The sequence below is a fragment of the Arachis ipaensis genome, chromosome B6 (genome assembly GCF_059453495.1).
Source record: "Arachis ipaensis isolate K30076 ecotype BB chromosome B6, ASM5945349v1, whole genome shotgun sequence".
In the NCBI taxonomy this organism is placed as follows: domain Eukaryota; kingdom Viridiplantae; phylum Streptophyta; class Magnoliopsida; order Fabales; family Fabaceae; genus Arachis; species Arachis ipaensis.
In genome coordinates, this window is record NC_142441.1 from 132,934,419 (window position 1) to 132,948,141 (window position 13,723).

General features: G+C 34.5%; 1 non-coding gene across 1 annotated transcript; it reads left to right on the forward strand.

Annotated features, from left to right (window-relative positions):
* Positions 1–1,629: 1,629 nt before the first annotated feature.
* LOC148562794 (small nucleolar RNA R71) lies at positions 1,630–1,738 on the forward strand. The gene has a single exon (XR_015888121.1). It is a non-coding gene; the product is annotated as a small nucleolar RNA R71 (small nucleolar RNA).
* Positions 1,739–13,723: the final 11,985 nt, after the last annotated feature.

A 13,723-nucleotide genomic window follows, 5' to 3' on the forward strand; every position in this document is an offset into this window, starting at 1 on the left:
AATCCCGGTTGAACTTCGATCGAACCGCTAAACCAGTGAACCAGTCACCTTATCGGTTTGTTGACCGGTTCAATTTTTGCAACCTTGTTCAAAACTGACCCTTCACATTATTATTTATTTATTAAAAGACCATATATATATATATATATATATATATATATATATAGGCATTACAAGGTAATTTGTGGGACCAAATGAATTTCTTATGGGGTAACTACATCATCATAACAAATACCGCAGTGTGTGATCTAAAAGAAAATGTAACAAATAAGTAATGAATCAGCACAGAGTTCATAAGAGCTAAAATGCTAGAATCAAATTTCAGTAAATAATCTCAACTAGAGAAAACAGCACATGGTTCATAAGGTATTAATTAATGACAATATATAACACTAATAAGTAATGAAGAAGAACACATAGTTCATGAAATTAATAAACAAACATAGATTACAGCTGAAGCAAGTTTGATAATCAAAACCAGGGCATTCAATTTTATAGCACACAAATCTCAAATCTAGCATTTAATTATATATAAAATGCAATTAAATATACTTTCTCTAACTATTAGAACCTAGAACCTAACAATCAGAAATATACCTTCTCTAACAATCAGAACCTAGAACCCTAACAATCAGAAACAATACACATTCAGAAACTAAAACCCCCAAAATTAAAAACCATATAATCGCAGAACCTCCCCAATTCATAGAACCAAATTTAGGGAAAACGAAACATACCTTCTTTGTCTCGTTTGGCCATTGTTGTTCATCATCATCATTATAGCCACACGCACCTTCTTCGACACTAAAACGAGAGAGGGAGTGAGGCAATCAGCAAGAAAGAAAAGATAGAGAGTGAGCCAGAGAATGATTACCTAGTGAGCGCACGATGGTGAGCGACGATGGGAGGAAGGGGTTCGGCGCTGGTGGGAGGGGCTGGGTTTGGCACTGCTGGGAGCCTGGGAGGGGTTTCTTTGAGCTTCACTAGGTTAGAGTTTCTTTGAGTGCATCTGATTTGGGGGTGGGATAATGGCAAGGGGTTAGTGGTCTAATGGTTTTTTAGGATTCTTAGTTGACCAGTTCGGTTCAGTTCAGTTAAGGTTTCAGTATCAAAATCAAAAATCAAACCGAACCGCATAAAAAACAACAAAACATGAATTTTTCGATTTTTTTTGGTTTTTGATTTGTCTGATTTTTTATTTTTTCAGTTCGGTTAGTCGGTTTTGTTCGGTCTGGATCGGTTTTGAACACCCCTAATAGCCACCAGCGTCCCCTTGGATGTAGCTTCCAATCATATCATAGGATGCATCTTGATGGTTGGCTGCTAAAACTTGCATCCCAGTCAAGTGTTGAGAGATCATGCTAATTTGTTGGGACATGATCTTGTTTTGAGCCAAGATGGCGTCCAGTGTATCTGCCTCCATGACTCCTCTCTTTTGAGTAGTCCCAGTATTCATAGGGTTTCTCTCAGAAGTGTGCAGATACTGGTTGTTGGTAACCATCTCAATAAGCTCATCTGCCTCTTCAGGCATCTTCTTCATGTGTAGAGAACCACTTACAGAGTAATCCAATGACATCTTTGCCATCTCAGAAAGGCTATCATAAAAGATCTGCAGCCTGGTCCAATCTGAAACCATGTCAGGAGGGCATCTCCTGATCATCTGCTTGTATCTTTCCCATGCCTCATAGAGTGACTCTCCATGTTTTTGTCTGAAAGTTTGAACATCCACACTAAGCTTAGCCAGCTTCTAGGGTGGAAAGAATTTAGTTAGAAATCTAGTGACCACCTTCTCCCATGTGTCCAAGCTCTCCTTGAGCTGAGAATCAAGTCACTGCTTTGCTCTGTCCCTTACAGCAAAAGAAAAGAGCATGAGCTTGTAAATCTCAGGGTTCACTCCGTTCGTCTTAACAGTGTCATAGATCTGTAGGAAGTCAGATATGAATTTGTTGAGGTCCTCCTGCGGGAGTCTATGAAACTGACAGTTCTGCTGCACCAGAGTGACCAATTGAGGTTTAAGCTCGAAATTGTTGGTACCAATGGCAGGTACAGCTATACTACACCCATAGAAGTCAGGTGTGGGTGCAGTGTATGAGCCAAGCACCTTCTTTTCTTGCCCTTCAGAATTCGGATTCCTTCCATTAGCTGCCATGGTGGGTTCTTCAACTTCCTTCTCAAAAGTTTCCTGGAGATTCTCTCCGGCTTTGTAAGCTTTAGCTTGTTGCAAACACCGCCTCAAGGTTCTTTTAGGTCTAGAATCAAACTCGAGAAGGGGTTCTTTGTCCCTGTTCCTACTCATAAACAACAAGAAACAAAGAAAAAGTGAGATTCTCTATGTCAAAGTATAGAGAACTCCCAGTGAGATATCCTATGTAAAAAAAAGAAATTAAGTAAAACAAAATAAACAATTAACCAAAAAAAATTGAAACAACAAGTGAGAAAATAACTTAAAATTTTTTAAAAACTAAAAAGACAATAACCCTAAAATTTTTGAAAATAGAAATAAAAGAAAAACCTTAACAGGACACCAAATTTAAAATTAAAAATTATATGAAGATTAATAAGATAAAATTCGAAAATCAAGAAAAATAAGCAAAATATAAAATCAAAAATTAAGAAGAAATTAAATAAACAAAATCTAAAGAAAAGAGGTTTGGTGAGTTGTAAACGCATAAACAATAGCAAGGGAAATAAAGAAAGCAATAAATAGTTTGGTGTGAGAACAATGTGAGAAAACAGCTAAGGTTTCAGAGATGTTTACTTTTTCCGAATTAAAACGTCTTACCAACTATTTTAACAATGAATGATTCATTTTATGGCAAACCATAAGTGTCTAATTGATCATGACTAGCCATAAAGCAGATTTGTGCTTCATATTCAGAATCTTCATCCTCATCCGAATCATTCTCTAAATCCTCCTATGAAGCCATGAGCATTTTCTTCTTTTCTTTCTTCGCCTTGTCTTTCTTTTTGAGCTTTGGGTAGTTGTATTTGAAGTGACTTGTCTCTTTGCAATGATAACATATGACTTTTCTTATATCCTTCTTTTGCTCCTTTGAACTTGATCCCTTAAACTTGCCTTTACTCTTCATTAGCCTTCTTAATCTCCTAGCAAAAAAGACAATTTCATCATTTGAAAAACTATAATTGGAGTTATCATTCAATGATTCAACTTTTGATTTTAGGGCCACTCCTTTCTTTTTCGTGTCTTGGCTGGCGTATGTGATTTCACATGCTAGAAATTTCACTACAAGAAAATGGAACATTTGTAACAAAAATTTTGTATCAAATTAAAAATTGTTACAAAAAACCCTTTTTTTGTATTAATAGTTGCTGATTGTTACAAAAAAAGTATGTTTTGTAACAACATTACAAGTTGTTACAAAATATCCAGATATTTTGTAACAATACATTTTATTTTGTTACAAATGATGGTAGTTTTTGTAACGCGCCGGTGTTTTGTTACAAAATATTGAAATGTTTTGTAACAAAACATAAAGTAGTTGCAAAAATTCGTAGTATTTTGTAACAAAATAGTTTTTTTGTTTCAAAAAATCAAATATTTTGTAACAAAATATTTTTTTGTCTGAAAAACTTAAATTAATTTGTAACAAAAAATTAATTTGTCACGGAATTTAATATTGTTTGTAACAAGTTTTATTTTGTGTCACAAAATATGTGTATAATTTATACATTTTTTTTTCAAAATGTTAAAAACTTTAAGAATTAAAAAAATTGTCTTTATATTTTTTTAAAATAATTTTATTTTGTTTCAGAAATAAAAAATTTTGTTTATATAATTCTTTTAAAATATATTGTATAGATTATTTTTTACATATCCATTAATTTTTAAATGATGTAAATATTAATTTATATTCCTTTAGAAAATTAGTATATAATTTATAATAATCAGAATTTTAAGATAACTTAAAACTAATTTGTAAAATTAAAATTTTTTTTATTAATTTATAAATATAAATAACAAAGAGTTAAAAATATTCCAAGAAAATGTAAAAAACTAAATGCAATGTTAAAAAAACCAAGGGCTAATAGCTAGTGAATGTAAAATGGTAAAAAAAATCCTAAGGTTCCCCCATTCCCCCACCTCACTCGAAGCCTCACACTCAGTAACTCTCAACCCATGGCACCGTCAACAAACCCTATCTGCGAGGGAAAAAGGAGCTGCTTGCGGGAGAAAGAGTCACCGGCGTAGCCCCTCGGAGACGTCTCCGGCTGCGTCGTGGTCCTCAAGTCGCTGGTCGAATCTGGTTCGTGGGTGCCACTCCTCACCTCCGTCTCTGTCGGCGTGGCCGTCTTGGCTCCGCTGCCTTCCGCCTTCTCTGCCTCTGCGTCTAGCCTCTTCTGTTTCTGCTACCACCGTATCTGTGGTCGTCTTGGTGGGTGAGTCCTCTGCTGGATGTGCGCTATTCCTGCCGAAGCTCTGCTCGTGCCAAAGCTCTGATCGTGCGGTCACATCTCCTCGCCAGTGGCCTGCGTCTTCGATGGTGGAACGGCCCCAACCCGTCGCTGAGAACTGAACTTGGATCTGCTTCTGCCATTCTTCAGTCTAGAGGTGATGATTTTTTCTAATATGTAGTTGTTGTAAATTAATTTTGTGGACGTAATTCTTGCTGTTTTATTGTAGGTTTAGAAGAGAAAAATTGATGCTAATTATGTAAAAATAAATGATTTAATATGTTGTTCTGTTTGTTCTTTTTTCTTTCTTGAGGGTTGTATACTAAAGTTGAAAAACCTGAGTTACATAATAAAGTAGAAGAAACCTCTATTAGCACTAAAAAGTTTGTCTTCTAGCTTGATAGTGAAATGATGAATTTTTAAAAAAGGGTCTTCTTCTTTAAAGTAGTTAAACTTTATGAATTACATCATTTTTGCATTTGCTAAGTTCTTCAATCTTTATTCCACTTGTTTAACTTTTTTGAAAACTATAATATATTTTGAATCAAGTACCAACTTTTATTGATGTGCTTTCCTTTGTGTAATTGTATATTAAACGATGTTGCTATTTTTTTATTTTATTTTTCTAATTTTATCTCTGTTAACTTTATTGTAGATTGCGTAACATAATGGCTACACGGAGATTGACAAGGGCTGCTGCATCTGGTTATACACCACGAGCACCTGCCACGGCCCCTGCAGCGCGTGCCCCTGCCCCGCCCCAGCCCCGGCAGCCCCTGCAGCACCTATCCCAGCCCCTGCAGCACCTATCCCAGCTCTTGCAGCCCCTGCAGCATCTGTCCCAGCCCCGGCAGCCCCTGCAGCCCCGGCAGACCCTGCCCCAGCCCTGGCAGCCCATGCAGCCCCTGCCCCAGCCCCAGCAGCATCTGTCCCAGCCCCGGCAGACACTACTTCAGCACCACCCACTGCCCCTGTTGATAGGCGTATTGGTAAAAGGGGACCTTCACGTGGGATTGCAACAAATAGGGTTATCAAAACAAAGACAAATGGGAAATTGGAATTGCCGATATCTTTAGAGAACTTAGTTCCTAATGGCATCCATGCTGATCTGTTTGCATCTGAAGTGGGTATCGTTACAAGACAAAATGCTCCTTTGGATGTAGAGAAATGGAGCCAAGTTGGAGATGATGTCAAGCAAAAAATATGCGACATCGTTTTGGTAATAGATATTTATATTTTCTGTTATTCAGTTTATTATAGAAGTTATTTCTGCTAACTAACTTTGACAAATCATTTGTAGGAAAAGTTTGATATAGCTGATACGCAAGTAATGCGCAATATGATTTTAGCTAAGGCTAACATATGTTATCGAAGTTGGCGCTCAAGATTGCGTTAGCACTATGAGTTGTATCAAACTGATGAGGAGCGCCTTCAAAATCCACCAAACAATGTTCTACCGGAGACATGGGAGACTTTGGTGTCCTACTTTGGAAGTCCTTCTTTTCAGGTTTAAAATTTTCATTGTGACAACCATTGAGGTTTTTTTTATGTTGTTTTGCTATTTTAGGTCAATGTAAATTATTATAGCTGACCTCCTTTTGTCTTTTGTGAGTTTGGTCTTCTATAGGAAAAAAGTTTAAGAAACAAAGATAATAGAAAGCATCATGTTGTACCCCATATTGTTGGTCGAAGGACATTTCAAGTTGTTAGACGTGATCGGGTAAATAGTCTTAAAGTTTTAATTTGGTCTTCTATTTTTTGCTATATCATGTTTGCACTTAACTACATGCTATATTTTACACTTTCAAAAAATTTGCAGCGCCATCCTAGAACCGGTGTCGAGCCTGACATTCAAGAATTATGGCAAATTACTCATCAAAAGAGTAATGGAGAATGGGTGAATGAAAAAGCTAAACAAATTGATGTAACATTCTTAAGCTTTTTCTCTTTTTGTTGCATGGAAGTTAAATATTATCTCCATTTTCAAATTACAAATTGGATTGTGTAGGATGACATTAGCACTATGCTTGATGACTCCTATGATTTGGAAAATTCTCTCACTCCAAATGAAGCTTTTCTAATTGTGAGAGGTGACAAAAGTGGTGCAAGTTATGGCATAAAGGCTTCAAAGTCTAAGTTAAGGATTCAAGCACAACTTCAAGAGGAAATTCAAGACCGTGAGGAGCTAACAAAGGAAATAGATGTGCTCAAAGAAAAACTTGAAGAGCAACGAACACGGCAAGAGGAAGAATTAGCTCAAATGAAAGCTCAATTGGAAGCTCAACAAGCTGTTGTCAACTCCCTCATAGTGCGCTTTGACAATGAAACAAACTAGACCCTAAAGGTACTCCTAAAGTTGCTTATGTTTTTAATATATTTTTGTAGATGATTCCCATTTTATATTAGTATACTTTAATTTGTATATGGATCTCTTTATCACATTTTACTTGTGTCATGGTTGAAAAATGACAAATGTCCTATTGATTGCTTTGATAAATTTGGTTGGGTATGGCTGAGACATAAGTTGCATATTGGTTGTGTTTGTTGGAACCGTGAACGGTGGAAATATCCAATTTTTAGGGGAGGTTCTGCCGAATTTTTTATAAACAGTTTGGATAAAACTTAGTGGAAAAATTATAGATAGTGTTATATCTTGTTTCTAACTTTTTGGTTTCGGTTTTTCTTATTTACAAGAGTGCTGAAAGGGTGACCATATGCAACCTTGAGGGCTCAAGAATGTTTTGATGCATAGAGACACTAATCTATGTTAGAACTTTTATGTTTTGGTTGAACTTTTATGTTAGAACTTTTATGTTTTGGTTGAACTAATCCATGTACTCACTAGCTAATGTTATTTTGTTTCAAGACAATTTTAGCTAGAAGGATCTTGTTTGACTTATGTATGTTTTTGCATATTAAATAGATGTAAACTAGCTTATTAAAAGCGTTATTATATTAGTTAATTTAAAAACTAATTTACTAAATTATGCACGTAATTTGTAATAAAAATAAAGTTGTTACAAAATAACTTATTCGCTTTCGTAACTGAAGAAAAAAAATGTTACCAAATCATGTTATATTTTGTAACAAATTTTTTTGATAGGAAAAAAATTTACTGTCACGAAAAATACCTTCAAGATTAAAATTTGTTACCAGTTTTGTAACGGCTTCTGGTTTTTTGTATCAGAAAAAATTGTTACAAAATATGGTATTGAATTGTAACAGTTCCATTTTTCGTTACAAAAACTTTTTGTAACGGGACTTACTGCAATGGACCCTTTTTTTGTTACAAAAAACTTTTGTGTCAAAATATCGACGTTTTGTAACAATATTTTTTGTTACAAATACGCCTTTTTCTTGTAGTGTTTGCTTCTCAACTTATCATAGGTTAAAGGATTTAGGTTGTTGCTCTCGGCTAGGACAATAGCTTTTGTTACAAAAACTCACAAGGGTTTGTTTAGTGTAGGTCATGCCTATAGCATCCAAGCTGTTTATGATGATTGAGAACCTCTCAAAATATTTCACGAAAAATATTTCATACTCTTTTCACAGCATATCAATCCTTGTTTCTTTGACTTGTTTGATACCTTCATGTGTGACTTGGAGTTTATCCCAAATCTCCTTTGCTGTCTTGTATCTAGATACCTTCCTATATTCCTCGAAGCTGATAGCATAGTACATCAAGTTGATAGCTTTGGCATTTAACTTGACTTTCTTCTTATCTTCATCATTCCATTCGCCTTCTTTCTTTGGAGTCACCACTCCATCAGAACTTGTCTTGGTTGGCACTTTAGGACCACTCACAATGATTTTTCATATGTTGTAGTCAATGGATTGAACAAAGATCCTCATTCTTTCCTTCCAGTAAGCATAATTCTTCCCATTAAAGAAAGCATACCTATTGTTTAACTAACCTTCTGTTAGAGTGTAGGCCACAATGTTTGCACTCAAGTTGTTAGCTATTGGACTTTTCCCCCAAGTTGTGAAGCTTGATTCTTGAGACCTAGCTCTTGATACCAATTGAAAGTTCTTGTTGGCTTAGAGAAGGGGGTTGAATCTATGTCCTTCTTTTAAACTTGATTAATTTTGCCTTAAACCAGAAAATATAACTTAGCTTCTATTCTGTCTACGAGATGGATTATACAGAGAGAATTTTATTTTGTCTCATAAATCATGAAAAACAGAATCAGTGCAGGGAAGAAGAAGATGACACAGCCATGTATCTTGGTTCAGTTGTCTCGTGTAATGCAACCTACATCTAGTCTTCACCACAACATCAGTGGAATTTTCACTATCATATCAAATATTACATACACCAATTCCCTAGAATTCAACCTGATTCTATCTGGGACAAATCAAGCTTCTACCTAAACTTGACTTGACTAGAAAACTTTCTAGGCTCTTAACACTCTAAGTGCTTACCCAACTTAGCAAAAGGATACAACTCAAACATCAGAAACAAAACAGAGATACAATCAAAGGAGATTTGAAATAAATATTGGCTTTTCTCTCCAAGTTCCTCTCTTTACCTTTTCTCTCAATGGTTGTTTTTTAATGCCTCTCTTTTATGCCTTTTACCATTGAATAGAAACAAAGAAAGACATAACATACAAATAGAATACTTAAAGATAAACTATGAAGGAGATGATGATTTACAGCTCAAACTCTATATGCTGAACCCAAATTCTAAACTCTCAAATATAGCTATTCATCTTGGCAGAATGCTCCCTTTAGTGTAGGTGTAATGCTTCCAAAACTTCAAACTTAGATTTGTGAGGTTTCTCTCTTTTCTTCTCTCTAGTTTTCTCTCCTTGAACAAAAGTGAAGATTGTTTTTCTTTTTGTATGAACTCTATTTCCTCAACTAGCGGTTGTTCATAAGGTCAACTTCTTAAATCTTGAGATGTTTGAAATTTCTCTTTCTTTTTCTTCCATTAGTCCAAAAAATCAAGGATTACAAATCAGTGTTAAGCACGATAGCAGAGGAAAAAGTAGCGGCAATTAGCTTTCTCAGAGATCTTGACAAAATCTAAGCCCTTAATCTTGTGCTTTGTCCTCAAATTTCGTCATCAACCATTGAGTTACAACAGAGCAAGATAGCCACCACTTTCTTCAACTTACTCAAAATAGTGGTGCAGAGGAAAGGAGAAAATGGCAAGCAATTGACTTGCATGTAAATGAAAACAAATTACCTTTAACATTTCTGATTGTGCTTAACTTGCTCTTTTTGATCTTAATTTGACATGACTTCCTTGATTTGTTTTTCCTTTCTTCCTTTTTGGTATTAGAATGAAAAAGTAAAACTCCCTTTCTTCTCTGTGATTTATCCCAAGTGAACTTAGTAAAAGCTTAGGGTTGCTTTCCCTTTGGCTTGATTGGCATTGGGTTGGGTTGTGGTTTCAATTTCCATTCAGCCATCTTCAGATCGCTTTGCTTTTGCATTTGGGCTGCATACTTAATATGAGCCTGCAACACTAAGTCATTTCATCACTCCAATTGGCCTTTTAACCCAAACAACACTATGTTTGTCATCACCAAAATGTTATTATTTGTTTGCTAAACTCAATATTTTGTAAATCATTTCTTTACTGTTGCAGGAGCATATTCGAAGCATGAAAGGTTGAAAATATTTGCTCTAACATAATTTTATCAGTAATAATTTTCCCACACAATTTTAATTGTGAGGTTGTTTTGAACATTGTGAAATTATATTCATCGATGGATTTAAAATCTTGTAACCGCAAATGTAACCATTCATATCGGGCATTTGAAAGAATCATCGGGGTTTTGGTGATAATACCTTTCTGTAGGTTCTTTCATAGTTTTGCTGAATTTTTTATAGTAAGATATTCATTTTTCAATCCTTTGTCAAGATGACGACAAAGAAAAATCATTGTCGTAACGCGATCTTTTCACGTTGTATTATTGTTTATCTTAATGGCATTATGAAGACCCATTGAATCAAGGTAAATTTCATCATCTACAATATTCGTGTTAATAACGTGTTGTGAAATTAAGATAGATAGATAAAAATAGAGCTAGAAAATTATAGGAGAGAGTAAGAGAACTTTGTTATTAATTTTCAATGTGTCACTCAATATAGCATAGCACATTCACACTAATATTGCATACACAATATTCTTCTCAAAGGAATTAAAATACTACTTGAGATAAGTAGTTATGTGTATTCTCTTCTATGTGTTATTCTTAGTGCGTCGAAACCAATATTCTAAAAACCAGACTGGTCGTTGAATCGTTCTAGTTACTGGTTTACTGGTCTAACCAATTCAACTGTGGTCCAACTAGAAGAACCGTTTTATAATAAAATAATAAATAAAATATAAAAATACACTAAAATATAATTATATCCTAATAGAAACCTTAAAATGTCATCCAAATTAAAGCAGTACATCAACCAAAGTCTTATAGTCTCATTAAAATAGTTAATAACAATTATTTTTTGATAATTTTAGAACTCACAAAACTCCCAAAGAGGGATGTGAGATCTTACAAAAATTATAGACATCCATAACAACTCCAACAACCTTAAAGCTAGCAAGACATATCATAACATTTCATCAAGACAACATCAAAACATAAGAATAACAAATAACACCTCCAACTATCAGCCTATATAGGATAAAATACCATTATCAACTAATAGATAGCCTGCATATCTCATTGCTTGAGATTATCTTTACTGAATAGATATCTTCTCTCCCTACACTCCTACCACCAAAGATTTTCAAAGAACTGGGTTTTATTTACAAATGCCTCATAGTTCGCTTCCTTCTTCAGGAAAACGCCACTGTTATGAGCTTTCCAAGCACACTAAATAATTGCAGTCACACTATCGCAGAGAATTAGAGTGGTAGAGAAACTTGTAGTCACAGAGCCAGAGAACTAGAGAAGCAGAGAGTCTTGCACTCGCAAAGTCATGCTCACGCTGTCCAGCCACCACTAGTCCAATTTGACAACACTGGCGGCAAGCCTCACGACGACACTCCAACTTGAAAATTTTGGTCAGGAAAAATTCAAATTTCAGAGGGATAGAGTCAGAGATTGAGACTTGAGAGAGGGATAGAACTGAGATAGAGAAGAGAATAGGGAGGCAGAGGGAGACAGAGAGAAGACAAGAGAATAGCATATATGGCGCGCAATGACAGCGACGAGTGGAGAGAGAGGTTGCAGTGAGTGACGGGCAGTGAGGGTGACGAATAGAGATGGAGGCAGCAACGAATAGTGCAGGCAAGCAACGAGACAATGCGGCGACGTAGAGGGGTCGGCAGGTGACGAGATGGATGCCGGTGAGAGGTGACGACAGAGAAGGTTAAGGCTTTGAGACCTTCCTCTGCCGTATTTGAGTGTTGTGAGTGTGGAAGACTAGGTTAGGGAAGGGGGCCGAGTGGCGTGGCTCCGAGACGAAGGCCGATGACAGAGAGGGTTGAGGAAAGCTTTGCCTCTGTCATGTGTTGAGTGTTAAGAGTGTGAGAGAGTAAGGTTGGGGAGGGATCTCCGGACATGAGAAAAGAAGACCAACTTGCGTTTGAAAGTTTTCTTTATCTTTAAAAAGAACTATGCGACGTCGTTTTTTGAAAATTGACCGGATTCTGGTTCGGTTCGATCAGCCGATTTAGCGGTTCTCAAACAATTTTTAATTTAGCAGTTTGTTTGTTGGACCAAATCGTAACTACTTCTAGTTCCCAGTTGGATCAGTCCAACTGGCCGGTCCAAGCTAATTTTCAAAATTATGGTAAAAACTTTTTTTAGAATTTTTATAAATGAAAATTTTGAATTAAATAATAATAGGATATTATTTATTTTTCTAATCCACTTACTAATTAGTTTAAACACATTATAAAAAATTATGTCCCATTAATTATTAAAGTTTCATACTCTATTATATATGATAATGCTTCATTATATGACAACGACGACGACGACGATGACGACAACAACAACAATATTAATATTAATAATTTTATAACAATTAAAACCATATTTTGAAATATGATTGTTTTGCAATCGAAGCTCGCCAATTAGGAGTGAAAATAGAACAAGTCGAAGCGAGCTTTAGCTTTGACGAGTCTGACCCATGTTATAAATAGATAGTTTAAGTCTAAGATATTTACTTCTCATAAGCTTTTTTTTCAACTAGAGTCCGACCTGTTTAAAACCCAACAAGCTCACAGTCTATTTGAAAAGCCTGTTTCGTGAATTATAATTCAAAATAATAAACTTAAAAATTCTAAGTTAACATTAAATACATTACAAAATTTATAATTCATAATTTCTAAAGCATAATTCATTTATATATCAATCGTTAATAACATATTATAACCATACCATTCATAAACTTTTTTTTTAAACAAAAAAATACAATCTTGACTAATGTTGAGGGTTGATTTTTTTTGTTTTGTTTTGTATTTAATACAAGTAAATAATTAAAAGTCTAAATTAAAAATATTTTATTTTTTTAAAAAAAAATATTTACTAACCCAGCCAATGTCATATATTTTTTTAAAGCCTATAATCTGAGATTTTTAATTAATAGATTTTACCAAAAACACAAATTTTGTCAATTTAATAAAAGGAATCAAGGTGAGTCGAACTTAAAACAAGTTAGCCCAGCCCACTCTCACCCTATCGCCAATTAATGGGGTAGCCTGGTCAAACTCCGCGAGAATGCCGCACGGGTCAGCGAAGATGCCAAACTTTGCCTGCCTTCTGTGCCATTCTCCAATTCTCTAATGAATAGAGTCACAGAGATAGACTTACTAGTAGCAAAAAGTACATTGAATACAGATAGACTTCGAAGTATTGAAGTTGAAGTTTTCTTCTCTCTCTCAAATTCACTCTTAGATTAATATCCATTTGATTATTGTATTTATGAATGGATAGAGTATTAAATTGCTCTCTTGTGTAGTTTTGTGTTTAAAATGTTTTATTTGAATTTAAAAAGTTTTATTTAATTTTAATGTAGTTTTTTTAAAATTAAAATTAAATAATTAATAAAATATTCTACATGACAATAGTATAAGAATAAGGTTAATAATTTAGAGAATAAATATAAGTTTTAAAGACATAAAATTAATGATGGATGCATTAATATATTTATTTATTATTTTTTTTAGTTTTATAAAAAATATTTTATTTAAATTATAAGAAGAATGATAAATAAATGTATTAATGCATCTACAGTTAATTTTACACTTTTAAAATTTGTATTTATTCTTTATATTATCGATCTTATTTTGTATTACTACATATAACACATTTTATTAATTATTTAATTTTAACTTCATAGTAGG